Source organism: Lagopus muta, chromosome 3, assembly GCF_023343835.1.
Source record: "Lagopus muta isolate bLagMut1 chromosome 3, bLagMut1 primary, whole genome shotgun sequence".
NCBI classification, from domain to species: domain Eukaryota; kingdom Metazoa; phylum Chordata; class Aves; order Galliformes; family Phasianidae; genus Lagopus; species Lagopus muta.
Genome location: NC_064435.1, coordinates 58261162 through 58276527, shown reverse-complemented (window position 1 = coordinate 58276527; position 15366 = coordinate 58261162).

The window sequence follows — 15366 nt, the reverse complement described above, 5'->3', positions numbered from 1 at the left end:
TGTGTGTGAATGTTGCACTGCCATCTTGCAGTGCTGCTTGTAGCACAAAAAGCAGAACTTGGCCCAATATAGATCAGTGAAAGGTTGGTTTGTGGGTTCTTATCCTAAAATAGTGCAGATATTTAACCAGCTTCTCATGACAAGGATAGAGACACCTGAGGTACATAGGTTTTTCACAGGAGGCAGCCTTACTAAACAAGGTTGTATGGTATGATGGCTATTTTTTGCTTATGATGTGGATGCATCCTCTGCGTTGTTTTGGAGAGTCTGAAAAGGCAGCAGTTGTTCTAGGTTTTTAATTTGAAAAAGAAAGAAGGAAAAAAAGGTTGAGAGCCTTGTGTGACTTAACTCAGTGCTTAGCTTCCAGCTTCATCTCTAGTATTGACTGTGTGTCCTCTGCTTTGATCAGCTGTCCTTAACCTCTGAAATAGTGAGTGGGCACACGGCATTTTTATTGGAACAAGCAGAGACATAACGCTGTAAGAGCTATTTCATTTTTCTAATTATAATGGTAGGCAAGAGGAAGTCCATATTTAGTGTAATTAGTGGTTAATCATTCTTTCAGAATGAGGAAATTATGCTTTACAGCCTTTAAAAGTCTTCTTCTTGAACTACATTAAAAGCAATCATACTTAAAAAATTATGATGACGCAAATGCTGCATGTTTCACTGACTATTGAATTTAATAATTGAATACACTTTGAACCACTTAGTAAGTACCCAAATTACTGACAATCAAGAGCAGCAAGAGCCCTTACATTAATTTGCCTCTTAATTTAATCAGTGATGTAAAAGGTAAAATATCTGCTGAATATGTCAACTAAAACCTGTGAGATAACTGAACATAAGTATTTAATGGGGTAGAAACAGCAAAGTAAAATAAAGGATTTCTGGGGCTTCAACTTACAACTTGATTTCTTCTCCTGTTTCAGCAGTGTAATACTATGGCATCTATACACTGGGTGACAGTGACTTCATTTAAATTCATTAGGGTATATTTCCCATGTTTTGTGTTCACTAAAAGTATAAGAAAGATTAACTAATGAAGAAGACTCATAAATAACATCTATTTATTTATTGGAGAGAAGACATGTTGTGGAACATCAGCTCAAAGAGAAGAATCCCAGAGACTGCAAAGCCATCAGTTTAATGCTGCCACTTTGGTAACAGTGAAGAAAACAGGAAGCTTAAATGGATATTGGAAATTGTAGGGACTCCCAGTGTGTGATCGTGCAAGTAAATTGAGGAAAGGTCAGACAGAAGCTTTATGATCGAGGTGAGAGCGCATTTGGACAGCATCTCTGCTCATCTGTTCTCTTGACAAATGTTTCTACAGTACAAAAAATGCACAGTTTCTGCAGCTCACAGTAAAATTCTGTGTACATGTGACAATAAATCAAGCTACTGACATAAACAGATACAGTAAAACTACAGCTTTGACTAAGGAAAAGGATGTGAGTCGGGGCTTCCCCACCACCAGCGCTCAGCTGCTCAGTGGGAACATTTGGCACTGATGGGGTGCAGATCAGATGCACCCCATCAAAACACCTCTGGCTGTGGAGCAGTGAGTTGACATGCTTCCTACTGTTAAAATAAAAAAAAAATTCTATTGTTCAAAAATATAGGAAAGATGGAAATAAGAAGGGAAGTAAAATAAGCAAGTAAAAGAACAGCTGTATGCTATAGAGATGGCATTTTTACATCTTCAGAAAAGCATTTTTCATCATGGTGTAGTACTTGCAAAATACCATTTTCCTGAGTGCTGCTGGCAATTTGTTTGAGATGAGGCAGGCCCCAGCAATGCAACAGAGCAGCAGAGCAGAAGATGTGGGACTTTGACAAGCTGGTGTTGCAAATTAGCATGGGGTCCTCACAATTAAAGTTTGAAATTCATAGCTCTCTGTTTTATTTCACTAGAAAAGGAAACTGTGCTTGGATTTTTGCCAAGACAAACAAACAAAATACTTCTTTTCTTTGGAACGTGGACTTTGGTGTTGAGTAGTAGGAAGTGTATTATTTCCAATTACTTTGTACTGCAATTGTAAAAATCAAAGAAATGTGTAAACCACTTCTGCATGTTCTACCTGCAGATGCACCACAGACACTCAGCAGAAAGCTGTGAATGGAGCAGTAGGATAGCACAAAATCAGAGACAGAAATGCCCAAGATTTTATTGAATAGCTTTGCTGAATAAGCTATGGGTACTTTTTTGGTGGCTTCAGATGGAGGCACTGGGGGCTCCTCAGATGGAGGATGTGGGGCTTTTTCAGTCAAACAGCACGGGGTTTCCAGCCCCATATTTTTATGAAAATTGGCGTGTAGAAACCAGTATGAAGGTAAAAAGAGGATGTCTAGATCCAGGTGCTCACCCAGGAGCACCTGCAAGAGATATGTTGGCTGCAGGCTCCTTTTCCAGTACCTATGCAGCTGGTTAGGATAGAAATTCCCCACTAAAAGCAACACTGACCCCAAAACATTGAGCTTGGGCTCAGATCACTCTCAGTTCATGTGTGAACTTCATATGAACTTCTTGCATCATGGTGGCATGGAGGAGGTAGGATCCCTCTTACGGCCCTTTGGAAGCCTGCTGGGAACACTAAGATTGTCTTCTGGGAACCATTACACAAAGCCACGTATATCTGAAGACATTAAGCACTCTGGGGTGAGCATGGGCAATGAATGCAAAGTTCCAGGCTTTATTGTGAGGATGGGAGGATTATCAGGACTGTAAGGTCTGCCTAGCAAGGAGAACAACTGTCTATGGTAGACTTTCACTAATAAAGTTTCTGTGTATCTTTCCCTAGGCAAGAAAGAGGTAAAAAAAGAGATTCGGCTCTGAACAACCTCGTGTAGCTGTAGATGTCCCTGTTTGTTGTAGGGGAGTTGGATTAAATGATCTTTAAGGATGTTTTGCAATTCAAACTATTCTATGATTATTCTATGATACTATTTTATTATTTGAATTACAGCTATTTGCAATCTAACTCACCAGGCCAAATAATGATCTAACTCTCAGTATACTACAGGATCAAGGTAAAGGACAAATCATTACCGAGGATCTGATAATTCTGTTCCAATTGACCATCTTAGGCAATTAGTGAATCTTTTCAGATCAACTAGTTTGAAAACAAAACTGTACTTTCTAAAATGTGCATTTAGCAATGTGTTTTTGTTCTGATAGGAGCTTGAGTCCAGTTGTGCTTCTTATACTGTACTATATCAAAGCCCAAGTCTCTGCAGCTCAGAGAGAAAAATACCGCGGTTTCCCTCACTGACTGAAATAAAATGGTCTATGATGCACGAACAAGTCTAAATGAAATAATAATATCCTTAGCAGTGAAAAATGGATTGGTAGTACAGTAATTGAGTAGATTTATTGCCATCTCCTTGAGCTAGCCTGCTGAAACAGCCTGCTATTTTATTTAGTCTCAGAGGAATTACTGGCTGGTAATCCATTGTTAAACATCATGCAGAATGATGGATTTTCCAACATCACCAATTCGTATCTCATTAGCACATGTTATTTATGATTTTTGTTACAAGATCTACAGCGGAGAAATGGAGACATCAGCTATTGTTGAGATGAGATGAGATATACTGTAGTTTATGAGTCAATAACTACATACAATAATATTTCCCCACAGGATCAATTACAAATAGATTTCCCTTTCTGTGTATGACAGCACTTTTTTCTATGTGTTTTGCTGCTAATAAATCAGTGAAGAAAAATATTAAAAAGCACAAAAGAGATTATCGTAAAAATTACTTCTAGGATACTAAGGCAGGAGAAGGAGAAAAGCCTTTGTGTACGGCTTCACTGCAATTCACTGGATACTTGGGACACTTTTTCTCCCCATGTCCCTATGAACACAAACAGACATATTTCTCCAGCTGTGGCACAGTTGCATTTTAAGGATACTTTTTGTTGACTCATGGCCTCAGTGCAGCAGTAATTACAGTCACAGTGACAACTGCTGCCTCAGTTAAACAGTTGAAAGTCATTTTATGTTCAACTCATAAATATCAATGATGGAAAAAGAGTAATAAGAGGCTATCTAGAGTACAAGGGATCAGCTCATATTTCAGATGAAAATGAAGATGAAATGCGAGTTTTATTTGCTTGTGGAATTCCCATTAAGTGCATCTCTGATGGGAGGGAGGTGGATCAATAGCTGGCTGGCTGCAGAAAGCAGTTTCTGGCTGTTCAACAGCCAATGCAACAGGAAAAGTGCCACGTGGGGATCACAGTATCACAGAATCATAGAGGTTGGAAAGGACTCCTGAAGATCATGTAGTCCAACCCCCTGCTACAGCAGGTTCCCTACAGCAGGTTGCACAGGAAAGAGTCCAGATTAGTCTTGAGTATTTCCCTCAAAGTTAATAAGTTTTTCCATGTTCGTTTCCATTCCATGTTCATATGGAATGCCCTGTGCTCCAGTTTGTTCCCATTGCCCTTTGGTCTGTCACTGGGCACTGCTGGAAAGAGCCTGGCCCCATCCACGACTCCCTCCCTTTCAATGCTTATAAGCACTGGTAAGATCTCTCAGTCTGCAGGCTGCACAGACCCAGCTTTCTCAGCCAGTCTTCAACAGGAAATCTTTATTCTCTCAGACCAACAGTGCGCAAGTATTCTGCTCAGCTTGGGACGCTTCTAATCCCTGCTTCTATATGTGGTCTTAGCACAGAATGTCCATAAAGTTATAGTTTAAAGCCAAGACAAACCTTCAACATTCATCTTTTTTATTATAGGTGGGAACCTTCTCTCAGTACTCCTTAATTACTTTTTGTCTATGATCTTCGTATCACAGTGTGGAAAATAGCATACCTGTTTTGTTTCATGTACAGGTGAACATATCTGGTAATGAACTCTGCCTAATGACTTCTCACCTGGAGAGCACTAGAGATCACTCAAAGGAGCGTATGAAGCAACTGCAAATAGTGTTAAACAAAATGCAGGAGGAGTCTGAGTCCACCACGGTTATATTTGGGGGGGATACAAACCTCAGAGACAGCGAGGTAAATAGCAATAAGCAACCTGATTATTTTGGGAAGGTATTCTGGTAAAATCTTGTCATACTTCTCTATGATCTTCATGAGAAACAAACTGCACACCAGAAGTCTGCAACTTCTTAGTCATACCTCACCTTTTTACAGTGGCATTGCTATACTGAGGCTTTGTTACAGCTGAGATGTTGTTATATACACAAAAGGAATGTTTTTTTTTTTTTCCCCTATAACACAAAATGCATAATTCTCAAAATGTATATCTGAGATGTTTCAGCTTTCAAAGTATCTTCTGATTTTGAGGACTTGATCTTTTTATTAATTCAGCTCTCTGATTCTTGGGACTTAAAGCTTAAAAAAATGAACGAAAGAAGAAGGTGCTCTGGAGAAATAGATCTGGGGAGTTTAAAGTCCAACCCCATTGTGGAGACATTCAACATTTTTGGCTGCTCATGTTAAAAGTGAAATTTCTGCATTATTAGTAAAAATTATTTTTTTCCCTACCAGTGAAATTCCTGCTATGAGCAGGAATGACGTTATTTCAGAAAACATGGCCTTGCCCCTCCTGCCTGATTTTGTAATTGAACTCTCTGCTTTGTAGCATTGAAGGCTAATGGCACGCTGGCTTGTATCAGGAATGGTGTGGTGAGCAGGACTAGGGAAGTCATCCTGCCCTTCCACTCGGCACTGGTGAGGCCTCACCTCGAGGTTGTGGTCAGACTTATGACCTTGAAGGTCCTCTCCAACCTGAGCAATTCTGTGATTCTATGATTGTACGCTTTGGATTTAGAAAAGTACGACAAAAATTGGTCCCGCAGTAGAGTCTACTGAGAAATAACCCAAGTTAGAAATTCCTCCAGTAGCTTTGTTCTTCACAACTCATGTGTTGTGGGGAAAGGAAGTGATATTTTGACAGCTCAGTTCTGTTCTCTCTCTTCAGGTGGCTAAAGTAGGCGGCTTACCTAAAAACATCACGGATATCTGGGAGTTCCTGGGCAAACCCCAGCACTGCCGCTACACGTGGGACACAAGCTCCAATACCAACCTGCGCCTAGAGAGTAAATGCAAGTTGCGGTTTGATCGCCTTTTCTTTCGGCCTGCAGCAGAGGGGGGACATATCATTCCACAAAATATGGACTTGATTGGGTTGGAAAAACTGGACTGTGGCAGATTCCCAAGTGATCACTGGGGTCTTCTGTGTCGCTTTGATGTGATATTATAATGAACAGGGCTTGTGGTGTTTGGTTTTAAGGGTTCTGTTTTTAAGAAAGTTTACACTCCCAGTTTAAGTTGACAGTTCCAACCATAGCAAATCCTCTGCTTTGGGCTCCTGCCCCTTTTTCCTCACTGTACATTGAATCTGCTATTGAATCATGACTTTAAACATATATTTTTAACAAAGGCAAATTTCAGTTCTAAAACAGGAGGTAAGAATGAATAAAATCTGTAAATATACTAGGTGATGTTAAAGATGCTTTTGTTTTGTCCTGTGTTATAAGTTCATAATAAATGCTGCTGCTTTTTTAAAATACTCTTCTGATGACTGCTTTGTTTTGTAAATATTTTCATCATCTTTTACAGCAGTGTCTTTTGTGAGGTGTACTGTGTCAGTTTCTGAAGTTCGTATTGAAAATACATATAGGCCCCCTCAAGCAGGACAATAAGGAAACTGTGGAAACAATGGCTAGGTTATCACAATCAAATAGTTTCTATCTAAGAGTTAAGCCAATATTGAACAGATTTGAGAACAATGTGCCTTCCATATGGTGTGAAAAGGCTATAGTATATATATTATACATGGAAGTTTATGCTTGGGATGTTAAATACCCTGCTTTATATTTGTTAATATAAAGCTGCTTTAATTATATTTATATTAATAAATACAAAGAGTAAGAATGAATAAAATCTGTAAATATACTAGGTGATTTTAAAGATGCTTTTGTTTTGTCCTGAGTTATCATTCTGATGCTTGTAGAAACTGAATACTCTTACAAAAGCAGCTCAGGATTTAGTTGACTTTGCAAAAAATAAGCATGCTTTCTTACTCAGCCTTGTGAAAGCTATCATTTTATAGCTGTACAAAGTACCAACCAGTGTCATCAAAAAGGAATTCTTGCTTCTAAATTTCAAGTGTGAAGTTCAGTGCACAGATGTGTCGGTGGTGCAAAGTGCACTGAACATACACACTGAACTAGTGCACTGTGTTCTTCTTACAGGAACGGACAAACTAATGTTGGGCCTTAAGCCAGAAGCTGAAAAATGCCTTGTGTTTCCCTGGGAATGTGTGGCAGGTGAGCCCCAGCTGGCCCCAATAGCAAACAAATAGGAAAGCTCATGATTTGAGGGAATACGCAGGGAAGTCACTTACCAACTACTCTTATGGGCAAAACAGGCTTATCTTCCAGAAATTAACTTAAATTCATTACTGATTAACATATATCCTTAATTACTAATTCACAAAGAAGGATAACGAATACCTTTCCTCCCCATTTCTCAGGCTCCATATCACTCCAGGCATTTTTGAGGAGTTGTTTGTGTACTGATTGACTTCAGACTGCAAGATGGGTTATCTCTCTCGCTAACATGATTGGAGGGAGTTTCCTCTGTCCTTCTGTAACCTGCTGTGAATAACACTGAAGGGCAAAACCAGTACGGATAAAGTACTGGGGGCAGCATGACTGGAGAGATGCAGGATGTCAACAAAAGGGCCCCTCAGACCCATGTTAAACCAGCAGAAGTGAGCGACCCAGCAGTGAGCAGAGCCAGAATTGTATCTTGTGATATGAAGTGGCTTAGCCTAATGCATCTGCCTGGATGCTCCAATCAGCCAAGCGCCAAGGAAGATGAAAAGTGTGTGTGAATGTTGCACTGCCATCTTGCAGTGCTGCTTGTAGCACAAAAAGCAGAACTTCATTCAGAAAATTCATTCAGAAATGCTAAGAAAGTAGCGTACCAAGACTTCCTTTCCTGTTAAGAAGATGACGCATGTACGTACCTTTTGTGGATGCTCTTGAAGCCTGACTAAAGAATTTGCATATCATTCATTAAGTTGTTGTTTGTACCTGGGCCAGGCTCTGATCCCCACTGCAAGGAATTTTACACCCATTTTATTGTATTTCCCCTGCACAGCCTTTAATTGCTCCCCCAAACTGTAGAGGATTTCATTCTTTCCATTTTTTCCCCCCTCTCTCACACTTCAATCCCATCTTCTCTTGAAACATTTGTATATGCTGGCAGCTTTTTATAGCAATGTCTCTTCTAGATACATTTTAATCCACAAGATTTTTGTTCAGAATCACTGTGATACCAGTACATTTTGAGATATGTACCTTTTCTGTGTGTGATAGTACATTTATTTTTACCCATCCATGAGTGACTGGCGGAAAATTACACTTCTGTGGGTGCAGACATTTTTGGCAAAAAAGATGAGAAACATTCTTATTCTCAAAGATTTTTCTTCATTGTTATGCTGGACAACAGATTACACAGAAATTATTCCTGATAATTTACAGAATTACTTTAACTACCTATTTTTAAATATTGCAGCTCATGAAGTTTTCATCAAAGCTGCTCTCCCCTGATAACACTGCTTGCATAAGAAAGCTAATGCTGCACTCTTAGGTGTATTCTCATCTTTTTTTTTTCTTACTCTTTTTTTGTAGGTTTAAATAAAAGTTGTAAAGTGGGGATTTTTTTTTTCCTGTAGGTGTTTAATAAATGTTTCCATCAAGTAAATGCACTTGGTGGTTTATAATGGCCATCTATCTTTGTGTATATATTGTAGAAGATTTTCTAGCAGAAAGCCTTCAATCTTTAAGTATCTTTGCTTAAGGCATGTACTCTATTTTCCTTCAGAGAGCCCTTTCAGAGGGAAAGGATACTTGCCATTGAAAGCAGAGGAAACAGCAGTGATCAAATTCTGTAACTTAATCCAGTACTGCAAGCAAAGGTAGCCACGACATCCACCCTCAAAGCATTGCTTTAAACAAATCTCCAAGAACAGCCAACCAGTGCTGATTTTCACTAGAAGAGTGGATAAGTCTGGTGCACCATTGCCACTTACTGCAATGAGCAGAGTTCCTCACTGTAACCTATAACAAATACTTCATTCAAGATCACAACCTTTAATGTTAAGAGTCTCAAAGGATTGCCATATTCTTCTAGTTTTCCTGGCATGCACGGGGTATATTTAAGCACTGATTTTCCATTCTTTCAGAACCTGTCTGATGGTTCCTGGTTGCTAAGACACTGGTAATATAATCTGGCCAAATTTAGAAGATTCTAAGAAAAATGCTTGTAATTGTAGCAGCTCAAAGCCTTGGCTGTTACTACTCTAGTACTAACCTTGGTAATGCTTTTTCAAAATAAATATTTTAAGCAGGCCTTGTGGCAGAGTGCGTCATTCTGATTAATTTATGCAAGAATGTGACAGTTGTTTTAATGCATAGCAATCAGAAAACTTTCCAGATCTATAAAACATCAGCAGGTTTAAGCTTCCAATAAACACCAGTGTCTGTTTTTACATCTCAACTTCCATTTAACAGAAGGGAAATAAGTCAGTTTGCAGCTGCTGAACACCAAATAAAGAGCTTCTGTTCTACTTACAGTGTGGTAGGTGTATCTCACCACATTGTTTTTCATCTGGACTATTTCAATCGTGAAAAGAAAATCAATCATTTTTATCAGAGAACTACCCAGACATCAACAATTTACCTCTTGCTACAGTACTGACACAAAACCATCTTAAAATCAATGATTTAACCAAGCACTGGGTCATGAATGAAGGAGTCAAGAATAAAGTAGCATCACATTAACATCAAAGGCAGGATGTTTAGAGCTTTCTGCATTCTGGCCATTGCCTTGTCTTTACATACCTGCTCCAGTCTTTTTCTGAGCGAAGTGAGGTCATCCTCATCCACAGGAGCAGGGCTCCTTTCACAGCTGGATCAGGCTACTCAGAGCTTTCTCCTACTCTTTTGAAGGAGTTCCCAGTCTTCCCAGGCAAATTGTTCCAGTTCATAACCTCTCCCAACACAAAGAAATTTTATTTTAAATCCAGGTGGATTTCCAACAGCTGGTGTCCCTAGTCCCATCAGTGTGCATCTCTGAGAAAAATCTCTACAAGCACACAGGAGGCTGAGTAGGCATCATTTATGTCCCCCATTGGCCTTCTTTCCTTCATCCTGAAAAGATTCAGCTCTGCCAACCTCTCTTTGCAAGCTATAAGCTCCAGCCCTCAGACCATTTGATGGTCCACTCCTACAGGTTGTCGACATCTCTCCTTCAATGAAAGGGTACAGAACTGCCTATACTTAAAACACTGCTTTACGAGTGTAAAATTCATGGGGAAAAAAAAAAAATCATTTTTCTTGGCCTGCCATCCATGCTTGTAATAGAGTAGCCTAGTATGCAGTTGGTCTTGACAGAAGCATCTGGCTCCTCAAGGAAGCTGCAAAATTTAAGAAGATATTTATGCAGAAGTTTTTAAAATATAACTAAGTTTCCTGAGGTTTTTTTTTTTTTTTTAATACACCATACTGTGAAGGCAGCCTTAAAACTGTCAGAAGGACTCCCTGGAGCCACACTTTCATATAAGAGGTGGGAGCCTGTCAGGCTCTACACAAAGCAGCCCCTGGGACAGGAACAAAATGAAGCTACATACAGTCAGAACTGCAGAGGAAGCTGTCTGCAAACAGACATGGAGAGGAGCAGCTTCCAAAGAAAGAGATTAGATAAAATTTAAGAACGATAGATACCTCTCACTGTGTGACTTGACCTATCAGGTAAGTAATAGGGGAAAATTACTCCTCATAATTTTTTAATTGGGAAGGCATTACCTTTCTGTCCAGATTAGAGCATTATAAAATACTTCTGCTGCACAATATAAGTGAACATACCCATTAATAAATCTGTGAAGATATGCTAACTCCGGCTTACATTAAGGAGAGCATTGCCAGCAGAAAATTAAACATAATTAATGGGAACACATAATAGACCAGGGCCAGAGGGAAAAGGGACATTCTCTCCATTGATCATTTTGTGGATTAACTGCTGACACGCTCTAAGGACGTGTCAACTATTACTGTCTTTATAGAAGTGATTTCATGCAAGATAAATTCCATGTAACTGTGAGCATGCATTGCAAGAAATAATTATTCTGATCACATATACCAAATTAATCAGTATAATTTTGAAGGCTAAAAGAGAGCTTAAAATGTGATATGCAACAAAGGCTTGTTGAAGTCTTCCAGTATGAGAAATAATGATAAGTAGGTATATAGATAGCTGATTTACCAGTATTAAAATACTCAGTTTCCAAAGGCCAGGACAAGTCACACTGAGAAGGTGAACAACATCTGTAGCATTTGGAGATCCAATTTCAGAACAGCAATACCATGGAGACATTCAAAATTATTTTTCAGATCTTATTCACTGTGTACCTCTACTTAGTTTGCCATTATGTGAACAAGTGCTTCAGCATTATGAGTGTAGCTACCTTCTGGCTTTCACAAACTTACAGAGACCTGCAGATTTTCTTTTTTATTTTCTTTTATTTTTTCCCCCCCACAAAGTACAGTTGTCTAAATGAAAACCATCCCTTTTCTAGGTAAAAGAAAAAAGGACCTGCTTGTTGGTGATAGTTCACCTGAAACAAAGCATCTTGCACCAGTCCTCTAAAATCTTCTGTACTCTTCGCCACTGCTGTAACCAACACTTACAAATACTGCACCAATACTTTTCTCACATTCCAATGAGAACTCTCAAAAGCTTGCAAAACAGCCCAAATGAGCAAACTTACTCTTTCAACCAGCAGAACAACTATCCTTCCATCCTTCTCCATATTGTAACAAATGCTCAATTGAAACCAATGCAAATAATGGAGAGAGGAGACAAAAAAATGAAGATGATGATGATCACTGGTGTCTGTCATGCAAAGCAGCCATATCCCATAGCTTATTCTGATGCTTAGATGTTGAAGCATGTTTGAGGATAGAAAGAAAGCAAAAAAAGAAATAAGACTTCAAATCACAGATGAAACTGCGAGAATTTGCACAGAAGTTAACAACTGTGAACCAAGAGCTGCTGTACTGCTTTTGAAAATAAAAATAAGAAAAGTTGATGCTTTAGTCCTGCTGTCCGTATTCATTTTTGATACATAGAATGGCTCATAATATTACTACACAAATTAGTATCATAGAGAAAAAGGATAAATATCAAAATAAATCTCAAAAAGGCATAGATGGCACATGTAATGCTTCTAGATGATCTTTTATTACTATTCTCAGATGGTTTCCCTTAGCACCCCAGCCTACAAACAGCATATAACTAACAGCCAAGGTCAGGGTAGCTGCTGGACACCACTGCTAAACATTAAATAATTCTAGGGTAAAATGCTGTGTAAATGGAGACAATTCAACAGTGATCATTACTTTTTCTACCTGCTGAAAAATGGGGAAGAAGTGAGCTTCTGACCTGTACAAGACATGAACTCCATCTAGAAAAAAAAAACTTTATAGATACTACTTCAGTCTGCCTTATGGTTCTAGGTTCCAATATCCATTACATAAAACTATAATTAAAGTACATCAAGTAAAATTCAGCAGAGTACAATGAAGAATTGCTCCATAGAATCTCTTTTCAATGAGATGTAATTGAATACATGGTCTTTATTTCTTTTCATATCATCCACGTCTTTGTGCTGCACATATTGGCACCATTGAAGTCACTGAGATTTGGATCAAAACCAGGTTTCATTGATTGTTATGTTCTCATCCTTTCTCATCCTCTGACTGCACAGACATAGCATGTGATGAAGTCACATTATTTAGGGCATGACTACAATGTGCTCAGATGACAATGTAAGAAAATAGAGTGGAAAAAGAAAAATCCCGCCATGGAAGGAGAATGCATATAGTGTCTAAGTTGCAGGACACTGATACTTGGAAAAGGTATACTAACAAGACACTTGTGAACTTGGTGTCACTGAGTTCCTTCATTCATCTCTGTCCTATTATCTCAAACGGTCCTTCTTTAAGGGTGAATACCACACCAATTACATTCTGAATTACTGCCTTCTGAAATGAAAAATGCTCAGGGTTCATGCCATTTATGAAACACTCTATGCAGTATACTTTGTGAAATGGCTTCTGATCACACAATGTCAGGTGCCAAAGGTACTGTATTAAACTACTTCTGCTGTGAAAGACAGCTTCCAGTGAACAGAATGAAGACAGGACTGCATTTTTACCAGTGACAGAGCACTAATAGAAAGTATCTAAAAGGGGTCACAAAGGAAAGTTGGAGGGGGACTCTATATCAAGGAATGATAGAATGAGGAGAAATGGCATTAAAGTAAAGGAGAAAAAAAAATTAGATGTTAGGAGGAAACTCTTTCCACAGAAAACAGTGAAGCAATGGCACGGCTGTGCAGAGAAGCTGTGGTGCTCCATCTCTGGAGGTGCTCAAGGCCAGGTTGGATGGGGCCCTGAGCAGCTGAGCTGGTGGGAGGGGGTCTCTGCTGATGGCAAGGCAGATTGAACTAGATGGTCTTTAACAACTCCTTCAGCCCAAACCATTCTGTGAGTGCAATTTAATGATAACTTGTTGTGTGATAGCAATGATTGCAAAATAAGTTCTTCCCAGGGGCTTCAAGATAGGGTGTTACTGACACCCTGATTTTTGGGAAACCAAAAAATGAGATTTTTGCATTTATGAAATCAGAAAAATCTACATTAGATGCATCTGTTATGTTGCAGCGTTTTGATTCTGCAAATACGTCCCTGTAAAAATACAGGGAAAGTATTTAAATGTTTTTGCCCACTTACCTAGCATCCACTAATATCTAAATTGTATAAATATCAAATATTTTCTAAGAAAAATTAGTCTTAAGTTCATATTTTTCTTTTCCTTAACATCACTTTACTAAAAAAACACTTCAGTTCAAGTAGGACTCACATACATAGAGTCACATAGGGAAAAAAAAAAAAAAAAAAAAATCAAGGGCAGACTTTAGCCTGTCCATACAACAGCTGTTTTCCCAGCAAACATAGATAGCAAACAGTTACGATCAAAGTATACCCTCCACTATGCATAATTTCCCAGGCAAAAAAGTCATAAGGCTCTATTAAAACAGACCATTTTGACCAGATGAGCATCAATTGTTGATATGATTGTTCAGTTGAGTGAGCTTCTGGTGTATGCATGTAGTAACATCACTTCCAGCACTGATATTTATGATCTGCTTATTGCTCCCCAGACAAAATATCCTCATCACTGAGTAGTTAGCATACAGAGGATTCTAAACTTAGGACTTAGTCAGATGATTCTCATCACTACTTCAGTACAGTGAAATCATTAATGGTAAAACTTGCATGATGAAATATGAATGTCCCTAGAATGGCTGGTACTCTCAGCCATTCCAGTACTGTTGCATCAGTACCTTGCAGCTTAAAGGAAGCAAAAACACCGACTTTAAAGTTAATTAAGAAAAAGTTTTGTTTACTCATCAGAATCACCCAAATATCAACATGTTAGAATGTATACTGAACTGAAATGTAGAATACATTCTGTATCCCCACTCCATCAGTATAATTTCAATGTATTGTCTCATTATTTCCCAAGTCTTCCACTTGTTAAATGAGTTTTGCTGTATGGTTTCCACATGCAAATTTTACTTAAGAACAGATATTATTCTTCTGAAATGGAGTTGTAAACAAATCCCCTCATGCTTATCTGAGATGAGAGTATTTACCTGGAGAAGCAAACAGCACATACTCTTCACTTCAGCTGTTCTAGTCACTTTCCCATTTAAAAACACAGAATCTTTAAGGTTAGAAAAGACCACTAAGATCACCTAATCCAATCACCATCCCATCCCCACTGTATAATTGATGAATACACAGATGTTATAATTATGAAATAAACCAGAGAGTTTGGCTAGGCAGGTTATTACACCAAGAAAAAGGATAAATAGAGTGCTTACCCTTATCCCAGTCTTAGGAAACTCCGAAGGAGTTTCTTCTGAAGATCTTCTTCTTCTCTTCTAGAAATTCTTCCCCTCTCACAATCAGCTCTTAAATGGGTCTAGGAGAGGTGGAGCCAGGCTCCACACCTTCCAGCAGCACAGGTGAATTGCCTTCACCTGTGCTCCCAGGGCTGACTCATTGCTTGCCTCAGGTGATCAATCAGAGGTTCAGGCTGTGATTCAGCTGTTCCCATACATCCACCATGGTGGTTAAATGACTGCTGATGTTTTGGATGCTGTTACAGAATCATAGAATCAGTGGGGCTGGAAAAGATCTCTAAGATCGTCTAGTCCAACCATCCACCTACCACCAATATTGCCCACTAAACCACGTCCCT